Source organism: Octodon degus, unplaced genomic scaffold (assembly GCF_000260255.1).
Source record: "Octodon degus isolate 3935 unplaced genomic scaffold, OctDeg1.0 scaffold00001, whole genome shotgun sequence".
Lineage (NCBI taxonomy): Eukaryota > Metazoa > Chordata > Mammalia > Rodentia > Octodontidae > Octodon > Octodon degus.
In genome coordinates, this window is record NW_004524577.1 from 5,558,326 (window position 1) to 5,575,334 (window position 17,009).

Genomic DNA, 17,009 nt, shown 5'->3' on the forward strand with positions numbered 1-17,009 from the left:
CCTCCCAGGGGAGAACAGAGATGGAGTGGGGACCCTCCCAGGGTTTGCGTCCTCAGTCCTAGGCGATCACAGCATCTAGTATTGATTTCCTTACTACCCTATTTACTAGCACACCCCACCTCGCTCATATCCCCCATTCTGCCCAGACTTTCTGCCCAGCACAAATTACCAGCTGATGTCCCAGCTCGCTCTATTCATCCTTCCGCTTACACTCATCTGACTAGAAAGCAGCCTCCACATGACCAGGAATTCTATTTGCTTCATGCTCTGCTGTATTCCCGGTTCTTAGAAAAATGGCTGATGTCAAATAATTGATTTACTTTAGATTTTTTTTAGTGGTGTTTTTAATTATTGACCAATGTAAGCATCTCTAATCTCAGTTCTTTGAGAACAACTGATGCGGCAGAAAGAGGTCTCAGACTTCAAGCAGCTGGCCTGGCCAGGGGTTCAGCTTTCACTCTCGTAAAGTCTTCTCCCCACCATCCATGCAGCAGCTGGTGTAGGAGCGAAGACCCCAGCAGGCCAAGCAGGACCTGGATTTGATCAAATCACTACTCTCAGAGTTCTCCAGACATCTGCATGGGACCACCCAGAGCTCCAGGTCTCTCGAGACCTGCACATCCTTTGAAAGAAAGATTCAGATTAATTGTCCTTTATCTCCACGGCAGTTGCTTCACTGGTTTTGTGAGGAAGTGCCAGGCTGTCAGAGCCTCCCTTTGATGCTTAATTGCTTAATTATCAGTTTACTCCACTAGCTTCAAGAAAGGGAACTGAACTACTTTTAAAAATGGAGGTGATGTTGGAAATTGCCTAGGGCATGGGGTTCCCTCTGTGTCTGCACCAGTTACTTCTGAAGGGTAGGAGCTTCTTTTACAACATAAATCCAGCAGCCTTCCCTTGGCTCACCCGCTCCTCCTTTCCTGTAACCCTGGCTGCTTTCCATCAATCTCCCCTCTTGGGTGATGTGTATCAAAGTATCTGAACCCAGCAGCAAATTTACCATTCTTTTCCCTCCAAAAATATCTATATCTTTCCAAAGTTGAATTATCTTTTGCTGTCAGTACTCCTGGATCTTCCTGTTCAGTTCTTCTATCATTTAAACACATTTTAAATTTTAAATTTAAAATATTTTTAAATAGTTTGGTTTTTCAATGGACACAACATAATTGTGCAGAGTTATGGGCCTCGTAAATTTTTCCTGTATGTACATGCACTGTAATGATCAAATTGGGGTCATTAGCCTTTCTGTCACTTCAAACAGTTATCATTTCTTTGTAGTGAAATGTTCAAAATCCTGTCTTCTAGCTATTTAGAGATGTAGAATATATTATCATCACCACCATCATCATCATTATTGTTATTATTATTTGAGGTACTGGGACTCAAACTTGAGACCTTGAGCTTGCTAGGCAGTTGCTTTTGCTGCCGAGCTATATCCCCAGCCCAACATTATTATTAACTACTATCACCCCGCCACGTAATATATCATCAGGACTTGTTCCTCCTCTCCTTATTGTACCTGTTGGCCAACATATCTTCCCTTCCCCTTAATATAGGGGAATGAAACTCCCAATCTGAAAGATACCTGGGCTGAGTTCCTGTTCTCTAAAACTAAACAATGAATTTTAGGAACAATGGAGGTTAAGACAAGAATATATTTATTGGGGAAAAGAAAGCTTCTGTCTGAGAGAGGAACAGAAGGGGACTGAAGTGGGTTGACCTGGAATCTGTCTTTTTCAGTGATTTTTATAGAGCAAAACCATGAGATGAGGCAGGTCTAAGGTTGGAAACGTGGCAACTCGCACATGAGCTGGGACAAAACTATAGTCAACCAATAAAACCACAATCGCAATTGCTGAGGTAAAATTGACTAAATCCAGGACCAAATAACGAAGTAGATCACATAGCAAGAAGGTATGATATAGGGCAGAGACATATAGAGTAGGGTTGGATTAGTGACTTCTCTTGGCTTCCTCAAGGTGATGATCAATCCTGGATGCTTAACTTTAGGGAGGTAAGCATTTGCTTGATCTTTGGTCTTTAGTTTAGCCCCCAACAAGAGTGTCCGGTTCTCTCACAGTTGCAAGGTAGCTTGTCTTCCATGTTATCTCCTTGGAGGGCCTAAATCTGTCCAAGTGCCTTTATTTCTTACCAAGCTCTAATAACCATTATTCTGCCCTCTGCTTCCATGAGGTCTGGTTTTGCAGACTCCTGTGCTATTTGTCCTTCAGTGCTTGGCTTATTTCACTTAACATAATGTCCTCATCCAAAATGACAAGACTTCATCTATTTTTATACAGTCAACTAGTATTCTGTAGTGCAGACACCAAAGATTTTGTACTTGTTCTGTACTTGATGGGCACTTAGCACGATTCCAGTTCTCAGCTGTTGTCCCGAGCCAGCGGGTCAGTCAAAGAAGGTTATCTGGGAGAGGAGCAGGGAATGGAGGAGGGGACAAAGGACAGGAGACACGAGAAATGGAGACAAAACAGGATTCTGATCAAGTCTCATTTATTCAGGGAAGGTGCTGGGTATATATAGTGGAGGCGCAGGGAAATGACGTCGGCAGGTAAAAGGTGTGAGTAACTAGGCAACCGGGCTATGACAGGAAGTCCCACCTCTGGAGCATAGCAGGAGACTTATGGGAAATAGCCGGGGTAAGAAGAATTAGGAGCTTAGTTCAGCAGAGGTAGGGGAAGAGGAACCCGGAAACCCACTTGCAATAGGATTGGAGGCCTGGAGTTATTGAGTCTCCCACAGCTGTGATGAATGGACTGTGGTAGATGTGGTAGGGCAGGTGTGTCTCTTTGACATACTAGTTTCATTTCCTTTAGGTAAAGGAAATCCTTCTACTCAGTCAAAGGATGGCTGCATTAGACTGTGGCGCCATCTTTACTTTTTTTTTTTTTTTTTTGAAGAACTTCTATAATATTTTTTTCATGATAGTTGTACTAACTTACCTTTCCACCGACAGTGTGCAGGGTTCCCTTTTCTCCACATACTCTCAGCATTTCGTGGTGTTTTTTTGTCTTTTTCATAGTAGTCAATCTACATGAAAAGACGTGAATTTCATCTACATGAAATCCTAACTTTGATTTGCATTTCCCTATCAGTGGGGTTGGGCCTTTTTGTTATTTACCTCTTCGCTATTTGTATGTTTTCTTTTCAGAAATGTCTACTCAGGTGAATCATTTGCCTAATTTTTTTAATTAGATTGCTTGTTTTCATTATTAAGTGTTTTCTATGTTCTAGGTAGACGTCCTTTGTAAACATTGCATTCTCGAGATTGTCTCTTTATGTTGTTCATTGCTTTCTTCATTGTGCTGGAGCTTTTTGGTTCAATACAACCTCATGTGTCTGTCTTTGCTTTGGTAACCTATATTCTAAAGACACCTAAAACATCCTTGCCTAGCCCAGTGCCAAGAAACATTTTCTCTGTTTTCTTAGAAGCTTCGTAATTGCAGATCTTCTATGTAAGTCTGTAGTTATGGCTAGGGATAAAGGGTCTACTTTCATTCTTTTGTAGACGGATGTCCAATTTTCCCAGAAGACAGTGTCCTTTATTGAAGACACTGTCCTTGCCCTAATGAGTGTTAAATTGGAACTGTTTTACACACCAAGAGTGAATAATTTGAAAAAGAAAGCAATTCTACTTACAACAGTAATGATAACACCACAAAACACTGAGAAATAAGTCTAGTGAAAGAAATGAAATGTCTCTGCATTAAAAACTATAAACTATTAATGAAAGAAATTTAAAACAATAACAAAAATGTGAAAAACATCCCGTGTTTATTTATTGGAAGAATCAGTATTATTAAAATGTTCATGCTACCCAGCATGATCAATAAACTCAATGCAGTCTCCATCTAAATACCAATGACATCTTTAAAGAATCAGAAAAGAATAATCCTAAAAGTGATATGGAGCCACAAATAAGCCAAATAACTGAAGCAAAATTGTACTACTAGTTTTCATTGGTTTATTGAAAGGAGTAGCTAATGCTTAAAATTTTTATTTTGACCAATTGTACATGCTTATATCTCGTAACCTGAACAACTGCTTTGAAGACAATAGTGTGCCATGTAATAACTATTGCTGAAATCCTATCATCTTGCTTTTGAAATCTGTATTATTTCTAATGTTTTATTATTTTTTATTCTCTTTAAAAAAGAAAAAGAAAATACAGAAAGAAAGGAAGGAGCTGAATCTATCCTAATATTTGACTTCAAAATACACTGTACAGGGCTACACTAACCAAAGTAGTACATTACTGATCCAAAAACGAACACATGAGGCAATACAACCCAGAACTCAAAAAGAAATCTGTGCTTCTAAAGCTAACTGATTTCAGCAAAGATGTTCATTTAGCCATCAACACTGTTTTTATGCCAGTGTCAAATTAGGCACGCAGGACTGGAGAAATAAGCAAGACATGGTTCTACGAAAATAGCTATCAAAATACCATGGCTGTCCTGGGCACACGTACATCACAACAACCTTCAGAAACAGGATGATGTCTCATAAGTCTAAGAAGTCTTCCTGGGTGCTAAAAAACCTCCACTTTTTCCTCTTCTCTTTTCCCTCTCCTCCCCAAGCTCCTCCCTCTATCCTCTGCTCCTCTTCCGCTTCTTTCCCCTTCCCTCCTTCTTCCCTCCCATCCTTCTCCCCTTCTCCTTCTCAACCCTCTATTCACCATCTCTCTATTCCCCTTCCTCTTCCTCCACCTCCTTCCACTCCTTTCTTGGTCACCTTATTAGAGAGTTAACTGCAGGGTCTTGGTTGGGTGAGTGATGTCTCACAGAGTACACTGCTGGCTACCACAGCGTTGCCTAGGATGTCTGCTCCTCTGAAGTCTCCAGGGTATCCCACATCCTGGTTCTCATTAACTGTGGCCTGGGCTTTCTGGTTTGCCATGTCCAGTGGGGCACATACAAACCTGGTACCTGCAGAAGTGTGATAACCAAGGGCTCACTCTCTAAGGTCACTACCCTGAGACCGCTGTGTGAGCACGGAACTGGCCTCAGCCAACAGCTGGCAACAAGTACCTGACAAGGGAGTGGACCTTCTGTTTGGCAGTAATCAGCCAAAAGGATGAGGCTGGCAAAGGCAGAACAGCTGGATGAAGGCTTGTGGGTGGGGGTAGTTTGATGTACATTAAACACCTGAAATCGTCTCCCATTATATGAAGTAATTTGTCTTCTACCTCTGACTGGTTGCTGGCTTGGATCCCTGCCACTTTGATCATGTTGGACTGATCCAGGCTTCTGTTGGGGTGAGGAGAAACCTTTATCCACATGTGCTCTTCAGATTGTGGCTTATTTTACTTGTGTCGGAATAGAATTTACATAGTAGCCAAATCAAGAGAAAATACCTTCACAAGACACAATATCTAACAACAAGACAGAGAAATTAATAATAGGGCATTCTTAAATGTAAGTGCCTGTGAGCCAAAAGCAATATTTTTTAATGGTTTTGGGTGATATATATGAGCCATAATCAAAATATGTGTGATGTTTTACTAAAGTAAAAAATATTTATTACTGTCAATGACACATTGCCATTAATGACCCTGAAAGTATTTTCTTTTCTTCCAACACACTTATTCTTAGTCTTGTCACTTTCCTTTTTATTTTCTTGCAAATGGAAAAAATAATAGATAAGATATTAGAAATGATAATATTTGTAAAAATGTGTAAAAAGCCAAGACGATAGGTATTCAACAGTAATTGTTCTATTGCCCGTTGTTGTCTTCAATGTAGTTGCTCAAATTACCAGGTACAAGCATGTCAAATAGGTTCAAGTAAAAATTGTAAGCACTAACTGGGCTCGCCCTTTGCGGAAAGGGCAGTTTGGAAGTCCTCCTGCACAAACGGCTCTGTGAAGTGCGACAAGGAAATGGGATGAGGGCTGCTGCCAAGTGCCATCCGACAGAAGCGCAGACTCCCGAGGACACCCCAGTGCATCCTTACCCGCCGTACTCGCAGTGTCTGGTACAGTGTGACTTCTGTCACAGAGTCAAAAGGACCATGAAAGTAAACATTTTGAATCAATTGAGGACATCAAGGCAGTCATAGCTGCGCTGCTAAGAACACTCATGAAAGAGAACGTCTAGTGCTGCTGCAGAAGGTGGCAAGAAAAATGGGATAAATGTCTTGGAAGGGTGGGGGTGTACTTTGAGAGGAATTAATCGCCAAGTGTCTTTAACTGATGACATATTTTTGAAATTTAAACAGGATTAAACATTTGGTATTTATCCTTCACTCCCACAGAGCATTCCTGTGGCATACTTCTGAAACTCCTTGACCTCACTTGGTTTCCATCTTTCCTAACAGGATAGCACAGGAATAGATGGTAACTGACACACTCAATCCAGGGGATACAACAGAGATTGTAGGAATTGAGGTTAATGTAGACAGTGCAGGCTCTAAGGAGTGAAACCATTTCTTAGCTCTAGCTAGTTAAAGCCGTGTCAGAGTTGTCAGTTGTTCTGATTTTTCTGAAGAAGCTTAGACACCCAAATGTTCAAGTGGACTAAAATAGAGAATTAATTGAAAGTAATGTGGGCTGGCCAAAGAGCTCAGCGGATTAAAGCGCCTTCCAGCAGGGGCTGGGGGTTTGATCCCCGGGCCTGCTGTGACAGCCCCATCCCCAGGGCGCACTGAGATGGAAATTGAGACTGGGCGTGGTGGCGCTCACCTGTAATCCCAGCTCCTGGGAGGCTGTAAACAGGCAGATTACTATAAATCCAATCTAGTAGTGAGACCCTGAATATCCTGTAGACCCCTCCCTGAAATAAAAAAGAAAGAAAGAAAGAAAGAAAGAAAGTAACATGAGCCAGGCATGATGGTACACACCTGTAATTCAAGCACTCTGAGAAGCTAGGACAGGAAGATCACAAGTTATGAGCCCAGCCTGGGCAATTTAGTGACTTAACAAAACCCTGTCCCCAAAACTGAAAAAAAAAAGTAATGTGATGGACCGCCCTATTTATAAAATTCAAATTCCTTATATTCATGGATTCAATTTCTTAGCCATGAAATAAAGAGACGGATGCATGTATGGACCAGAAAGTTGGGTTTGGTCCCCCGGAATTGACTTCGCTCTCTGCAGAGCCCCAGCACTACTTTCTGATATCTTCCTTTTCAGGGTTACTCATCCAAGGTCCCTGCTTATGAGGCTGCTCTACCAGGTCTCCAAGAACTGCTGCCTCCCCTCCCATCATCCCCAGAGAAGAGCTTCTTCAATGCACTGTTCGCCACTTGAACTGGATTCTCAACGCCAGTGCTTTTCAAGCTTGAGAGTGCTGAATCCCTGCAAGGCTTGCTAATGCGCAAATGGTTGCACCTAGACCAGCATTTCCATCCGGGAGGCCTGGGTGGGGCCTGAGAATTTGCATTTCCCTCGTTTCATGCAGTGCAATGCTGCTGGTGTGGAGACCTCCCCCTTGACTCTGTTGTGCTAAAGAAAGTGTGTAGGGTGACTGCAAGGAAACGCTGGACCTGGGGGAGTGTGCGGACACGTGAGAGTGGGGACTTCTCTGGGATATGCCTGGGAAGGGTCACACTGTGCAGCAGATAGCTCCTGCAGCATGGCAGATGGGAGCCAGGGAGACAGCTCAGTAGAATAAGCGCTTGCCTGGAAAGTACAAGGGCCTGAATTCAATCCCCAGTTACACACACACACACACACACACACACACACACAGCATGGCAGATGGTTGGCTCTGAATGCACAGAAACAAGGAGTAAAGAGATTCAGACAGCCACAAGGACCAGCAAAAAAACAGGGAACCTAGAAAATTCTCTCTGCTAGTTTGATAGGAATTCTGAGGTCATAAGAAAACATGGATGTTTTATGCCCTGGTGCATTTTTCTGGTTTATTTCCCCCATCCCTGACACATCTTCAGTGATACTCCTTGTAGATACATCCTCTGGCTCAGTTCAGCTCCAGGGAACTGAGGATTTGCAGCCCAAGTTTCAGCTAAGAATTGGAAAGGTAGCAGCTCCTGCTAGGACCTACAAGTCAGGCAAACAGCAGAGGGCTGGAGGTTCAGTAGATATATATGAGACACCTGATAGATGTGGCACTAGGGAAAAGTGGAAGGAGAGTGGACAAAAAGGGCCACCTTGTCAAGGAGTTGGGATGTTGGGACCTTTAGCAAGGTGACCCTTTCCTTCCCTTCCTCTCATCTCCCTTTTATGGTATGTGTGTGGTGCTGAGAACCCAACTGAGGATTTCTCATGGAAATATAGCTCCAGCCTATTGGTATTTACTGTTTCTATTTTCAGACAGGGTCTCGTTGAGTTGCTAAATTGCTCGGGCTGGGGTCAAACTTGCAATCCTCCTGCTTCAGCCTCCAAGAGTTTTGGCATTACAGTCAGGCGGCACCAAGCCCAGCTTCTCATGTTTTCTGTTGACTCACATCATCAAAATGAAAGAGTGTCAAACAGACAAGACACCCATCAAAAACCAGAAGGGTAAGGATTTTAATATTTTGTTTTCGAATAAAGAAACTCCTTAGAGATGCCATCAAATGAGGTGGGCATACCACATTCATCTGATTTCCTTTTCCTGTAAATGGAATCATTAAGGCATCTAAATGAACCGGACATAATCATGAATTAAGTAGAGCTCATTCGTAAGGGAAACAGAGGTATCTTTCGTCTTAATATCCTGACAGGATCCTCCCGACTTCAAGGTATGACTAGGAAGAAAATGGCAAAAGGGAGAGAGAGAGAGAGAGAGAAAGAGAGAGAGAGAGAGAGAGAGAGAGAGAGAGAGAGAGAGAGAGAGAGAAGAAAAGGCCCTCCACAGCTCAGACCTGAGTGGAATTGGTAATAAAACTAGTTCCCCAGTGAACTCGCTGCCTTTCCAGTTCTCAGCTAAGCTCATTATTTTATTTCACTACTTGATAGGTTGAAAAATGGCCTGCAAACTGATTAATTAGGACTAACAGAGCTTAGTAACAGGGGAGATGATTGTAGTTCAAGAAACTAATGCCAAAGTCTCAGGAGTTCATGATTCATCTATTAAAATATTTCTGGACTTGGGGTTCACCTTGCTGGAGAGTCAACCAGCTGTCTGTCCTGGTGGCCAAAGGAGCTAAGTGTGGAGCTAAAGGTGGTAAGAATCAGAAATTCACCTTGAAGGACAAAGGATGGAGCTCAGTCACAGCATATGTGCTTAGCATGCGTGGAGCCCTGATTCAATCCCTAGTCCCAAACACACCCCCTACTCACACACACACACACACACACACACACACACACAATGCTCGCGCGTGCACGCACACATAAAGCCCATCTTGCAGGGACATGAAGGCAAAGCCATACAAGGCTACGATGGATGACAATGCTACAGTCATGTACTCTCAAGCTCATGTCATCACCTAACTGCCAATCCGACAGCACTGGCAGGTATGGGTCTTTGGGATGTCACTCAAGTTCCGTGCAGTAGCGAAGATGAAGCCCTGATTACTGAGTTAGTGCCCTTGCATAAAAGAACCTAGAGACCTCCTCCTCTCTTCCCCATCCCACCCAAAGCCACAGCAAAGACCCAGCTCTCTGTGAGCGAGGAAAGGGTCCTCCACCCCCAAATACGCCAGCACTTTGACCTTGGACCTGCTCCACCTTCACAAGCATGAGGACACATTTCTAGTGTTCATAAATCACCCAGTTAGCACTATTTTGCTGCAGCTGTCCAGATAAACTAAAATTGCATGAAATTATGGAAATGGTAAAAAAAAAAGGAGCTCCTTTCTCATACCTTCTCTCTGTTCTTCCCTCCCTTCTGTCCTCTGTCTCTTAAATGACTACCAGACTCTACTCCCCTTTTGCCTTAGGCGCTAGCCTTATAGCTCTGTCTAAAACACAGCCTTCCCCCACTTAGTAAGAGCATGACAGACTGCCCCATATCTACTGACTCATGTCCTAGATGCATAAGCTCCCCTCCTTCCCTCTCACTTTCCAGCATATCCAACTTCATCAAGGTCCTACCGATCAATCCTAGCGATGTTACTGGTACCTCGGACCGAGCGAGTCAGTTCACTAGCCTTCCTCTGCTCAGATGTTGATTCAAAGTCAGGCTTATGGTCAGATCAGAGCCAACATGATTGCTGTAGTTACTTTCCTTGTCACTGGGACAGAATGCCAGACACCAACAAATCAAAGGAAGCAAGGTATACTTTGCCTTGCAATTTACAGAGGTTTCAGTCCCTAGGGACCTGACTCTGAAGCATGGCATTTTGTCAGGGAAGCAGAGAGTGAGGGAAGAGGAACTGGGGAGAAAAATAAACCCTTGTAGGCCATGCCCCCGAGGCCCACCTTTTCTGATCAGACCCCACCTCCTTATTGCAAATTAGCTATAAATCCCCATAATCCAATGACCTTCTAAAAGCCTCACCTATCACTGCTTTTGCTGGGGCAGTATAGAAAGATATTCTCCCTTTTTACTATAAGGTTTCCAGATAGATGTAGATTTGGGGCTTCTGGTCTCAACTTGCAACTCCAAGATAAATTCTGTCTGAGAGTAAATTGAGCTTTTCCACTGGAATAGAGCAGTACTTAGCAGGGAAGACAGAAATAGATTGTATATCATTTGACCCTGCCATATCGAAGGATGGTTATTATCTTGGATTTCACAGTTGCCTGAACCTGTAAATCTCCTTTTTGTGTGTAAATTAATTTGGTTTTAATTTCCTGTCACTGGTGATAGAAAGGACTACTAACATTTGTGTCTTTCTTTGGAATTGCAATGGCCCCAGCTCTACACTGATTCTATATGACATTCCGCTCTAGTCATCACCATAAGACTCTTGTTTCTGGCTCATATTTTATATTCTCCAAAGAGACTTTGATGAAGTCATATTTATTAAGAACTGGCTTACCTGTGTAATCAGCTGTACCTAATGAGTCGCACATATCGAGTGACCCTCCACCATGAACTGTGTGGGAAAGACAATACCAAAAGAGTCTAAGCCATGACTTCTACACCCTTTCTAGGTTTGCTCAGCCACCTGAAAAGTTGAAGAGCAGTTCTAACTTCACAGAAACCCACTCTTCTGTTCTGGCTGCGTGAACCTCAGCTCCAGGCACCCTGGGGCTCTATGCACCCAGTGCCAACACTCAACACTCACCAGTCCTTGAGTAAGCCTGCACAAAACTCCTGCTTGGCTGAGAGAATGTATTTAATTCTCTCTGCTTAGGAAATTGCATGAGTCTGAAGAAACTAAGCCATGGTCATCTTTAAGCCGGATGCTGACAAGTTCTTACTCCAGGCCCATGACTGGTTGGCACTCTTATTCTGGTTCTTCTTCCTAAGCCCTGGATAGGAGTGAACAAACGGAATATTTTAAAATTCTCCTATGTCATCAGTATCTTGCTTTATCAGGAACTGGGTGCTCTGCACTTCCTCCACCAGCCCAGGACAGCAGTGGCCAGATGTAAGAGTCTGAGTTTGTTTCCCTACTTCTCCACTGACTTGGAATGGTGACACAAATCTGAGATCAGCCCCTTCATCCTTCCACTGGTGGGACTCAGGGCCTGGAGACCTGCCAGCATGCCAGTGACACAGTAGTTCCCTAGGTAAGGCACACAGGATGGACAAGGGGGACTATCGAGACATGGAAATGTCTCATGCAGCAGTAACGATACCCGCCAAGAGGTGGTGAGTTAGGAGAACCAGGGTTATGCTTGGGGCATAGAAATGGATGTGTAGGCCTGCCCCCTGCTCTTGTCTGGGGTTCTTTCTCTTTTTCTTTCCTAAAGGATTGGGTAGAACTCCAGACACATGAAACTAATCTCATCCCCCAAATCCAGAGAGAAAGATCAGATCCAATCCCAGGAAAAATCCACCTGCAATCTTGGCCAGCGTATACGTTTCTGGAATCAATTTGGAACCACAGACACTACAGGAATTTCATTGCTGTCATTTTTCTCCATCTGAATGGTTTCTCTCTTGGGATTTGGCTGGATAGGTGTTTTGTTTTGTTCTTTACTTTATTTTTTGTTGTTTGTTAATTTTTATTTGTTTTCCTGTTCTTTTCTTGTGTTCAGTTTTGTCTTTTTTCTGTATGTAGTTGTTTGTTGGGTGTGTGAGGATATTTTTCTTTATGTGTTGTACTGTTTAGCTTTACTTCTGTTTTTGCTTTCTTTCCCTTTTTATTTTCTTCCTTTTTTCTCACTAGTTCACAATTTAGATATCTAAACTTTCTTTTTGTTTTCTTCTACTCATCTTCCTCTCTTTTGTCAACTATCTCACTTGATTAGAGTAGACATCACCTCTTTTCTTCTTGGTACATTTGAAAACTCCTAGGCCTTCTCCTCCAATCCATCCCTCCCTCAAAATGTGGATGATCATCCTGTGCCCTCCACTCTTGTCCCCACTATAATTAACTTCATTCCTCTCTCCATCCTACCCCATCCTCCTGAGCACTCCCCAAAACAGTAGAATCACTCTACTAAGTGAAAAATCGTTGCATCCAAGTTCCTGTATAAGTTGCATTATATTGTATATTTTCAGATACTCCTTCCACAGTTATTAAAATCAGGAATAGTTACCACCATTTGTCAGTAGCCAGGATGTCTAACTTGAGTCTATTGTTATTGCTAACTGAACTGCTTTAAACAGGATGCTACAACTAGTTTTTTCCTCTGTATGGAAACACTGAGATTTTAAGGGATCACTATGGTCCTGTACCAAAGGAACGGACTCCAAGTCAAGCAGACAACAACTCATCATTATTAATACATTGGGAAGGTAGATTTGGGGACAGACATAAAAACCAAGAACTATCTACACATGGAAAACATCCAGAGAAACAGATGTCGCCTGTGAAAGCCTCCACACAAGGCTATCTAACATAAGAAATCTACAAGCACCAATACAGAAATCAAAATAAAATAGAAAATGGCAAGGTGAAGACACAAACTGCAATCCCATGCAGCCCACCCAAGACAAGTCTATAACACAAAGAGAGAAAAGAAATCAGAAGTCACCAAATTGAACTCTCTAAAATGATAGCAGCAGAAGTGAAAAGACAAATAAAGAGGCCATAGAGAAAATAAACTCGCTGAAGAGAAAAATAAACTGTCAAAAAGAAATGATGGTCAAAATGAAAGCAGACACACACACAAAAAATAAATAGAGGAGCTCAGACAAAAAATGGAAACTATGAATGCCAAACATAGACAAGAAATAGAATCAATGAAACAGATCCAAACAGAAATCCAGGAGATTAAAAACACTATTGAAAGTATGGACAGCACATTGAAAGAAGGATGACAATAAAATATCACAGCTAGAAGACGGGAACATAACTAGAGACTAGGGGTGGTGTGGAAAGAGATATCTTTTTTGGTTTTGTTTTGTTTTCATTTTTTATGTATTTGGCACAGGTTCTCACATGATTATCCATGTGCCCTCCACCTTTGTCTGTCTCAAAATCTACCCTCCCAATATATTAATAATGAGGAGTTGCTATCTCTTTGACTTTTAGCCCATTCCTTTGGTACTGGACTATAGTGATGGCTGTGATCCCTTAAAATTGCAGTGTTGTCATACAGGGACTCATACTGATCTTCTTTTTAGCTTCCGCGGCACTGGTATTACAGGCATACACCACCATGCCCGGACTTAGTCACAGACTCAGTGGGCCAGGGTGACATGAGGGACCAGGGTGCAAACCCTGAGCTTGCCAAAGTTGGAGCTTAGTCCACTATCATTCGCCATAGAGATATCTTTAAAAATACTTTAAAATATTAAGAAACTACCAAAAAATCAATCCAACATCTATAGGATGAAGTAGAGAAGAACAACATAGGATTGACTGGAATCAGTGAAAACTCTAGAGACAGCACAAAGCCATTGTAAACCCCTTCATAGAAATAATGGCAGAAAATTTCTCAAACATGGCTAAAAAAATTCTGCATACAAATAAATGAAGCATATAGAATTCCAAATAGCCATCCCCAAAACAAATCTACAATAAGACATAAAAAAGGAGATTTCAGAAATTCAACATGCACAAAAATAGGTTTAAAATCTATAGAAAAGAAACATACCATGTATAAAGGAAAGCCCATCAGAATCAAGGCAGATTTATCAATACATGCCCTCAAATCAAGGAGAGCTTAGAGTGAGGTATTTCAAGCCCTAAAGGAAAAATGTCTTCAACCCAGATTGATGTAGTAGCCCACAAAACCATCTTTCAAAATTGATGGAGAAATTATATACTTCCATGAAAAAAATCAACTGAAGAAACTTATGACCATCAAACCAGCACTACAGAATGCTTCTAAAAGACATATTAGAGGTAATGAAGACCACAGACACATGAACAGCAGTAGAAAAAAGCTGCCAGGCAGAGAAAGCAATTAAACAAAGGAGAAAGACAGGGAGCAAACACCATGAAAACTACATGAAGCCAATAAATACCAGTTGTGTTAGTTGATACACTGTGTCAACTTGGCTGAATCAGCCCCCCCAGCTCTCAGCATGGGGTCTAGCCCTGCAGGTGGGCAGGGCCCAGGAATTGAGAAGGGCAGGAAGTTGCCCTGCCTGGTTTCCTGCCGCCCTGCCCCACTTCAGTGGAGAAGTCTCAGTCTTTGGAGGAGCTTCATCTTTGCAGCCACGCCACGTTGGTTGAGCTCTGATCAGTCAGCGCAGAAGGAAGAGAGAGGCTTGATGGACGCCACTGCAGCTGCTGCTCCTCCTCTGCTCTTCATTGTTTTCTGCCACATGAACTGCTGTTGTTTGCCTTGGAGCCAGTGGAATATGGACTGAACCCTCCAGTAACTGTGAGCTAAATAAACCTTTCCTTCCATCATTTCGAGTGTCAGGTATTTGTCCCAGCAACGAGTAAAAAGTAACTAAGACACCAGTTATAACCATCAGTATAAATGCTATCAACTCAACAATCAAGAAAAGAAGAAAATAGACTGGCAGAGTGGATCAAGAAGCTAAGTCCAACAATATGCTGCATTCAAGAAAATCATTTAATCTGAAGAGAAATTCATAGACTGAAAGTCAAAGGATGGAAAGCATTTCTCGTGCCATAGGGAACCCAGAAAAAAAGCAGGGGTAGCGATTCTATTTTCAGACAATGCAAATTTTAAGCCAAAACTGATCAAAAGAGACAAATAAAAGCACTACATACTTGTTAGGGGAAAACAAAGGCAACAATCATAAATATTTATGCACCAAGCACAGGTTCAACCAACTACATAAAACAATTATTCACAGACATGAAAGAACAAATAATTATAACACAATTGTACTGGGGGAGCCTCAATACCCCACTCTTACAAATAGATAGACCAACTAGACATTATGGTACTACCTGACCATGCCACAATGAAATGGGAATTCAACAATAAAGGAAATAACAAGATGTACATTAACACATGCAAACTAAACAAAACCCTTCTGAGCAACCAGTGGGTCACAGGAAAACAAGGATGAAATTAAAAGTATGTACCATTAAATGATAATGGTGATACAATATATCAAATTTTATGAGATGCAATGAAAATAGTGCTGTGAGAGAAATTTATAACAATGAGCTCACACATCAGGGAACCATAATGAGCTCAGAAAAAAAATAACTTAAAGTCAAACATCTAGAAAAAGAAGAACAAACTAATCCAAAAGATCATACAAGAGAGGAAATTATAAAAGGAAGAGCAGAAATTAATGCAATAGAGACTAATAAAACAATACAAAGAATCAGTGAATGAAAAAGTTGGTTCTTTGAAAAAATGAATAAAGTTGATAAACCAATAACTAACCTCATCAAACACAGAAATAATGGTCATCATCAAAAAATCTTACCAATGACAAATGCTGGAAGGGTGGCAGGGGAAAAAGGAACTCTTTTCTACTGTTGATGGAAGAGTATACTGGTTCAACCACTGTGGAAATCAATATGAATATTCCTTGAAAATACCACAATTTGATATAGCATTTTACCCATATATTCCCCTTCTGTGTATCTTTCTAGAAGAAGTAAAACATCATACAATAGCACCCATATTTATAGCAGCACAATTTGAATAGCTAAATCGTAGAACAACCCAAATGCCCATCAACTAAAGACTAAATAAGAAAGATATGTTTTTAATATAATAGAGTACTACTCAACCATAATATAACATAATAGAGTACTACTCAACCATAAAGAAGAATAAACTTGAGACTTTTATAAGTAAATGGATGCAACTCAAGACCACACTCATAACTGAAATAAATCACAATCATATTTGTAAACGTTGTACTGTCTCTCTAGTGTAAGAAATTAAGCTAGTAAGTTAGATTCAAAATGAAGCTGTGGAGAAAAGGGAACCCTTCTCCACTGCTGGTTGGAATGCAGACTGGTACAACCAGTATAGAAATCAGTGTGGAGATGCCTCAAAAAAGTGGGACTGGAAATCCCATTCAACCCAGCTATTTCCCCTTCTGGGTATTTTTCCAAAAGAACTGAAAAAAATCACACCATAGTGATATATGTGCAGCCATGTTTATAGCAGCACAGTTTGTCATAGTCAAGTCCTGGAAGCAACCAAAAGGCCCATCACCTGAGGAATGGACGAAAATTTTATACAATGGAGTACTATGCAGAAAGAAACATTCAAAGCTTTTATAGGCAAGTGAATACAACTGGAGGCTGTACTCATAAGTGAAATAAAACAGATCCACATGTGTAAATATCATATTGCCTCCCTAGTGTAAGAACTAAAAGGAGGTACCTTCCCCACACCTCCCGCTGAGTAGGAATTTCTGCCGACTTCCGGGAATGCCCAGACCCAGTCCTAGCCCTGGTCCTCAGCGGGAAGGAGCTGAGCACAGCAGCCAGACCTAAGCCAGACACAGCTGGATAAGTCCAAACTCTTTAGAGCTCCACCTTAACTTCAGTACGTGTGAAGGTTATAACAACAGCAAAGATCTACAACAAAGGGCAAACGACAGTGCTACACAAAATGATGAGAAGGAACAAAATGCAACCTCAGAA